Consider the following 8,697-nt stretch of genomic DNA (forward strand, 5'->3'; position numbering starts at 1 on the left):
TTTACTGCTCACGTTTCGAGGACGGTGTTTGAGCTGCATAATCCTAAAATCCTTTCTATGGACCGTCGGTTATATAGTACATAAGGTCGGAAAGCCATTGAAATAGCATTTCATCCATAAAAACAAATATCGTCGGTTGAAAACCAAATATCGTTATAAGTGTTTTTTGTCGACCGAGTAACATCCCCTGTGTGTAAAACGTTTAACTTGATAAAAAAGACCAAGTACGGGTAGTTCGTAAAATGTTGATGTCAACTTTAGTCAGTCTTTTCAAAGGCCACGGGGATAATTCCGTTTTCGAAGTCGGTTGTATAATTAAAAACTGAATTATACGCCATTAAATTCCGTTATAATAAACAATAATGAGTCAAAAACCTTGAAAGTTTAAATCAGTGTTTCTCTGGTCGTACTTTCGCGGCATGATTTACTAAAGAAAAGAAAATATTTATGATAGCTCTATGAATCATTTTGTAAGTAAATTTATTACAATGTATACTTGATCGCTTTGGGGGTGACATGATCCCGGAATCATATCTCCCCTGAAGAAAAAGACAAAGTCTCCCCATACATAGTAAGATTATAAAACGTGCCGTACTCGAAACATGTGTTCGCGTATATCAATGTAATCCAAGTTAATCATCACTTCAATAAACAACAAATAAAATAAGCACACTCACTAACATCATTTCCATCTCATATTATAAAATAAATCCAGTTAAAGCTTACCGAAAATTTAATATAGTACGCAGAAAATGTTTCACCGTCCGCCATTTTTGAACCACTGACTTTTCCGATACAGTGCCATGACAGAACGTGAAGTTAGGAACGAACGAATGAGTGTTACCAGCGCAAAAAATTGTATCTCGTTTGGTTTGATTAAAAATGAAGTTTACCAAGTGTCCCCTAGGGATCGACCCTCCCCACCCTCACCTACTCTAATTTATGATAACAAGGCATATAATCATGTTGATAGAAAAGTGATAATTTGAATAAATATTAGGATTAAAGTAAAGGGATTAAGGGGTATTGTTTTGACAGTTGAAGCCTGCGGATGAGTGAATGGGATTTACTACACGTGTAATAAAGTGGAGGAATAATGAATGAATTACATTTGGTAGTCGTTTTCAAACAGAATAATAATTAGCCATATTTATTTTGTTGTTGATAATTTTTCGTTAAGAATTTGGTAAAAAATTTTAAGGTTGAAGGGCGGAATAATAAACGAAATACCCGGTTTAGGACAAAAGGATGTATGCTCCGATGAGTTACGAAAACTCCATACTTGCACATACAAACAGCAACACTCCTGACTGTACATCGGTGGACCCTATTACAAAAGGCCCACCAATGTGCAGTTAACAGTGTAGGCGATGGTACCTACGTAGTAATCGCGTTTATAATGTACAGAATATGAGACTATCTACCCAGCAAATTTTTTCGACTGACGAAAACATAACGACAGTAAAAGCAAGGCTGGGCCGTTTAGCATTTTTGCTGTTTTCTTGAGTATTAGGCCCTTAGAAATATAACTCTTTACCATAATACCTTTAGTCTGCCATAAAAGCCAATGCCATCGAGTAAAAAACACTAGAACAATGAAAACAATAACCCTCAACAAACCCATGTTTACACAAACGATTTAATTAACAATGTAAAACTGTCATTTCGAAAACTGTCACTTTAACCCGATTACATGGCCCACTACAAAAAACACAATGAAACAGTACTTACCACAATAACAATTAATTGTATTCATGTACCCTTAGTACTTTTACAAAAGCATTTTCATTACGCGTTAAGTATTCCGCATACGTTTCTATGATTTCAATTCTGTGAGTGTACTTTTTTAATTAATAATCATTTATAAACCGTAATACACTTGAGATAGAGTTGAAATTAGATTGGGTTGGTATTGTCTGTTATGATTTTATTCCACTAGTATCAAATTACCCTTATGCAATTCATATGTCAGTCAAACTGTAACTTTATTTCGATATACAATGAGTCTATTTTAGTTTCGAGGTTTGGCATAGGTAGGTTTTGATTCGTGACGCAATTTACCCTTAAAAATATACATTACAATTACTAATGCAGTTGGTTAAATAGTTTGCCGTTCTATTATCGCACTTATTTTTAAGAAAATAAGGTGAAATGTTTTATTTTTGGGTGCAAAATGGTTTGTAATTTCATAAAGCTATCGACACACCGCGTCGAATTCAGCCAGTTGGTGTTTTTGAATTAAACATTTAATTTGTTTTCTTTATTCTTTGCCGAATGCATTAAGTTTGTGTGGATGGTGACAAAAGTAGTGATTTGATACGCCGACGTCATTATTTTAATTAGTGACAAACAGAAATGGCAGTTACACAGGCATTTGTATTCATTTATTTCGCTTGAGTGCCAAATGTGCAATTTCTCTGATATGACATGAAAAAAAAAAAATCGTTATGCATGGTATGGCATGGTTAAATGAAAAAATAATAACTCTATAAATGAGTCTGGGATAGCCATAACTATTACAAATTTCAAATCGAGAGGTAGCGAGATATAAATTAAATACATATTAGTACACAAGTTGATGTTGTGGTAGGTACAAAACGTACTTGTAATAATTATATACCTAACTATTATAAGTATTTATTAATTTCATTTTATCCACTGAACATCAATAATAATATACCTAAAATGTCTGCAATCTGCCGAGCATTTATAGCGTTTATTTCAGTATTTTAAATTATTTTTAATTAGTTTTTAATCCATAAATTATCAGTGCTTTGTCATACAGATAGAGTATTTATTTATTTATTATTTATTACATACGGTGAATTTCATTTTAGAACCACCTTAGCTACTTTCATATTAATTGTCACTGTGACAAGGTATGTAAAGGTACTGAAATTAAATCCTTTGACTGTACCTAGAGTTCATTTGGGACATTCGGATAATTGCGGGTCCATTTTTTGGTCATTTTCGGAAGTAACTCGGAATATATATTTAATGGTTTTGATACGACCTTGACAATCGTCTTGGTGATTGGCGCGCATCTCACGCACGACTTTCACCACATTTCGCATGCACCAATCAACGCGAACGATTTTCAAGTTTGTAAGGTAAGTTCGACTAAGATCGGACACCGGGTAAGATCGTATGATTCAAATTTCTGCCTGTTGCGGGGCTTTTTTTTAATGCTGGCAAGGTGATGCAATGCCCGGGACAAAACAGCGCATTGCATCACCTTGCCAGCATTAAAAAAAAGCCCCGCAACAGGCAGAAATTTGAATCATACGATCTTACCCGGTGTCCGATCTTAGTCGAACTCACCTTATCAAAATAAGATCAAAACCGTAACAAGCTGTTAAGTCAGAATCGGCCTCCTGGCTCGTGCCACGTTTTTCGGAATTTATGTACGAAAAATAATTTGGTGTTTTTATTGCTCTTCGGCCCGGCGAAGGAAAACATCCTGAGGGAGCCGGGCTTATGCCAATTAGGCTTAGTTTCCGTTCTACTTTAAAAGGTCAGATGATATTGCTTTTAATATAATATTAATCCATTTTATGGGACTACTATCTTAGAAATATCTAAAAAAAATTACAAAGATTTAACGTGACCGATACTCTATAATTTCGTCAGATGACAAGCAAAAATCACTAAGTACCACCACAAGTTCATAGCCATAGTGAACCATATTAGTACGAAAAGAAAGTTAATTTTTGTTTAAATATTTTATAGTAATTAGTGACTTTTGCTTGTCACCTGACGATATAATACAAATAACTGTAATGTAAAACGTTTACTCGCTCTTTTTTCTTTGTACATATAGCTGGTCAACCAAATCTTGTCAGTAAAAAAAGGCGCGAAATTCAAATTTTCTATGGGACGATATCACTTCGCGCCTACGTTTTTCAAATTTGCCTCCTTTTTCTACTGTCAAGATCTGGTTGACCAAGTATGTATATAACAAATTTTAGCAAAGAAAACTAATATCAGGGTCCCGTTTCTCAAAAGCTTGTAACTTGTATAGTACTTAACTTATATGTGTACTTGTAACTTATATTACAAGCGGATGTCACTTTCTGACAGCATTTGTTAGAAAGGGGTTTCCACTTTTATTACAAGTTACAAGCTATTGGGAAACGGGCCCCAGGCCGTCAAACTACAATTAACATTTGACATTGCCGTCACGAGCTGTCAGTCGTAAGCCAATCAGAATCGAGCATAATTACCGGAATCTGCATTTGAATGTTTGCGGCAGGTGGCGCCTCCGTACATACTGATGAGGCCCATTCTCAATTGACAATTTGATATGGTTTCGGTCTCATCCGCTTTGATATGGTTTCATTTTGATACGATCTTGAGTCGTGTGTTTGGGCATCTGGGCATCAAGAGCACCAATAAGTGTAAGTGAGATGCCTCATTTAGCGACGGAATGTAAAGATGAAGCTCGTGGTACATTTTTGACTTAAATAAAACACGGACCATACGATCAGTCTTAAGAGGTCCACTGAGTGGGCCCTTTATGGACCGTTTATAAGAATTAGCACGTATTTGACACATTTCACTGACAGAGGTTATTTATTCTCCACAAATACGAGTATATCCCTTCCGTAGTTTAGAATAATTAACCAATAGGTACACAACTTCCCGCTGTTAAAAAAAAGTTGTGAGTGGTCACTAAAAGTTTTGATTGGCTAACATAGATGACACGACTCAAGTTCGTATCAAAATGAAAAAACCATATCAAAATGTTAAAATTAAATCGGCCCCTTGAGAGCGTTGGGATTCAGGTGACACGGGATACTAAAACATACAATTACAGTATGCTTAATCTGTTCGTGCCCTAAATTCGCCTTTTGTACATAAGTTCGACTATTTTTCGCAGCTCAATTCATCGTGAATGGAATATCTATTTAATTGTAAAATTATTATTATAATCAAACCTCGGATTTTAGAGCATGATAAGATGAAAGAAAGCTATGGAGTAGATATTATAACTAAAATTTTTCTTCCCCGATGCGGTGAATTTTTCTATATTATTTTCTTTAATTTAAAATTATCATACCTAGTGCCGTGACTTTAAGTAATTTTAAATCAAGTTCTTGCGAACATTCGTTCGGTCCCACTGTATTTGTGTCCAGCGTTTCAGATTGATATTCAAGCCAGCAGGCAGATTACTTACCCGAGTCTTTCGCTACGTATTTTTAATTATTTTAATCAAGTAAAAAGCTAACTCTTGCTCTCTAATTACTACGGGAAAACTCTCAGTTTAATTAGATTACGATAATGTTTTTCAACCTTATTATACTCGTACTTACCAACTCAGAATAAATTAAAATTACAAAAACTTGTGTTTAGAACCCCTAGTATAAATTTCATTCGATAGCGTGACGTGCGTTCGCTTTTGCGTTATGTCTACCTATTTTTGTATGGGATTTTGAACAGTGCGCCAAGCTACGTTTTGGAAACTCAAAATCCCATACAAAATGACACTTAGGGAAACGCGTAGGTACGTCAAGTCACGCTATCGAATGAAATTTACGCTAGGGGTACTGATTGTCAGGTGAATCCTACAGTGGGGTAGACCAACTAAAGGTCCATACGGGTAAGTGTGGCTGCAGGGTACCTAAGTGTCGCAGGCCTTCACATTTGGGATTGTTGACACAGTGATTTTATTAGGGACTGTTTATTGCGAGTTCATACATTTGCTACTTGCGTTTAGTAAGTAGCCATAGCTTTGAAACATAGTATTACGAATTCACGCCTGTATATAATACAGCACTATTTAATACGGAATAAATTATTGTAACAGGCCATTTGGAACGTACACTGATATCAGACTGACTAACTGATGTCATTCATTTATGGTGTATTTCGCTCTTGTCCGTACATTGCATTGACGCGGGCAAGACGCACGATAATCTACTTGTAAATAACATAATTCAGATATCTTTCCGATGTCAGTGTACTTACGTTCGAATTGGATTGTATATCTACCTGCCTATGTTAAATTACCTTTTAATCAAAAGCCACGGCCCCTACAAGTATAATAACCAAGAGAATAAACATAAATTTCTAAGAGCTACGAGCTAGTCATGCAATACAAACACAAAATATCATTCGTCATAACGCGAGCGAATCTCGTGTTTCCCAGAAAAAGTGTAATATTAAAGCTCGCAGCCATGACAAACTGTGACAATAAAACACAAAACACAAGCTCGGAGATCCAGCTCAGTGAATGAGTGAACGAATGAAATTAAATAAAAAAGCAATCTTATTAACGAATAGCTGCGCGGAGGAAAGTTATTTGCCTTTGGGAATGTTTGAGTGTTTATGAGATCTTTCGCCTAAGGGGAGAAGACTAGACTGACTTTAGTAGGTATGTAGAAAAACACAATTTCGAGGGAAATCGAAATGAAAATCGGTGCGATAGAAATCAGACTAGATGGCCTATTCGAACTTACTGATATACAAATACAAATACAAATGCATTTATTTCATTACTTTTTACGTCAGTTCTTAGGTATAATATAAGGGTTAGGTAGGTAGGTAATTAGTCCATCTTAGGTATATGGAGTAAGTAGGTAAGTATTTATCTAAACATTGTGCAACAAATTGTGTAAGTACCTAATGAAAAAGGTGCGGGTACAGCTTGCTGAATTTAAACCCGCCCTTGGTCAGCTAATTGGAATGGTATTCAGATTAAATAATTTTTAAATTATGAAATTCACAATAAAAAACCAAAACAGTAGTATGTAACAATAGTTTCCTTACGGGGTACTTAATACAGGAACAGTATACCATATGTTTCGTGTGGTTAGTATTTATTTACCTAAAAGTTAACTTTATGAACGCATCCCTCACGGGGCTGGTCACATGTATATTCTCAAATGTTTATGATATCTATATGTTTTTAATCATTCGTGGGTGCATCGTTTCGTGGGTCGCTTGTACCTAGCTAGCTACTGTTTCGTACATGTATAAGTATTGTCGCGAGTGACATCATTTTCACATCAAAATGTATTTACGACATCCAGACTTGTAAAATAAATCTAAAAGTCACTATATAACTGTACCTGGAATGTCTGGTTAATGTACAGTAAGCTGCAGAGATAACTGAGCCCACTGCAAACAAGTTTCTATGCAGTAAATAGTACCTACACAAGTTTAATTTCGGTGTAAGTTCTTTGATATAAACGTTTTGTACGTAATCCCTGTGATGAAAAGATTCCGAGCGTCCATTTTGTTTTATATAGCCGTAGTTAGAAACACCGATGAATTATAGAATCTTTTCACCATTAAAATACTGTAAAATACGGGTTGAAATGAGTGAAGAATCGAGGTTCGTAAAGGCAAGCCGCTAGAACATCTCATGAATCAAGTGGGTTCGCAAATGTGTAGCAATGGTAACTAAACTACCTGCCCAATGTAAAGGTGTCATAAATTACTCCACCGCAACACAAAAACTGAGCCTTCGAACGAACGGTCAATGAATGAATGAACGTAAGAATGGACAGTGAATGAATGAAGTCCCAGACACTCTGGCGTCGTTTAATTCATCGTTTGGACCTTGCAGTTTTTTTGCCTGTTATTTTTTTGATAGCGAAAGTCTTTTGATGTTTAGATATTAGGTTTCGGTGCAGGTTTTGTTGCAATTAATAAAATGGCGGCCAACGAGGGCTGTTAAAGCTTGTGTCAATATTTATTAGCTGCCATTATGAAAAAGAGTGGTTTATATGATTCCTCATAATATGTTGGTATAAAAGTTTTTTCGTGTGTGATTTTTATAGACTTATGAATGTGTGGGAATGGAACATTAATGGATATTCTTAGTAACTTTTTATTCCATTTTAAGTTTTTACTTAAAAAACTATGCTCTATAGGAATCTAGGATTATTTAAGAGCTTAAGGGCCACTTGCACTATCCCATTGATCCGGGGTTAAGCGGTTAAACCATTAACCCAGTGTCAAATTGTACTGGTAACCATGGTAACTGCAGGTTTAACTGTTTAACCCCGTGTTAGTGGAATGGTGCAAGTGGCACTTAAATTGTAACTACGTTGCTAAACTAAAAATAGGTACTTAAAATGAACTCCCATTTTCGTTTGCGAAATACAGCGGCAGCGTTCCTCAGATTGTTTATGAACTTTCGGCGAAACCTCTCAAAAGTTTTATACATTGTCGGCAGTTCTGAAAGTTCGCTATTGTCGGCAATATCTTATCTTTTATATCAGATAGATCGATGAAGATCGATGGTCAGATTAACCCTTCAGAATCAGGCGGTGTTTCGGATCCGCACGTATGACAAACGAAGATCAAAAGTGCCCGAAATACAACCTTATCGCTTTGTGATAAAGTTTACAAGTAGCCAGCTAAAACTATTCTCGATACGTGACAGGTAGGTAACTATTTATGCGATTTTTCGTTCCGTTTTGATACCCGCTACCGTTTGATGTGCCGGAATGTTGGCAATAATGGTCGGGTGTATACAAACTTTTTATGAAAAGATGTAGCCGGCGAATATTTGATAAATTTATTTGTAGGTATTTGTTCGCGCAGAGAGAATTGAATCCTTTAGTTTAGTTTTTCCAAGATCGGTAAAAAATGTGGTGTTTACGTCTGCAAATTGCAAATCGAGTTACTTGTTTTGTAGGTTATTATTAAAATCAAGTAATAAAAGAAATAGGTTAATATAAGGTTGCT

This window comes from Cydia amplana, chromosome 10 (assembly GCF_948474715.1).
Source record: "Cydia amplana chromosome 10, ilCydAmpl1.1, whole genome shotgun sequence".
In the NCBI taxonomy this organism is placed as follows: Eukaryota; Metazoa; Arthropoda; class Insecta; order Lepidoptera; family Tortricidae; genus Cydia; species Cydia amplana.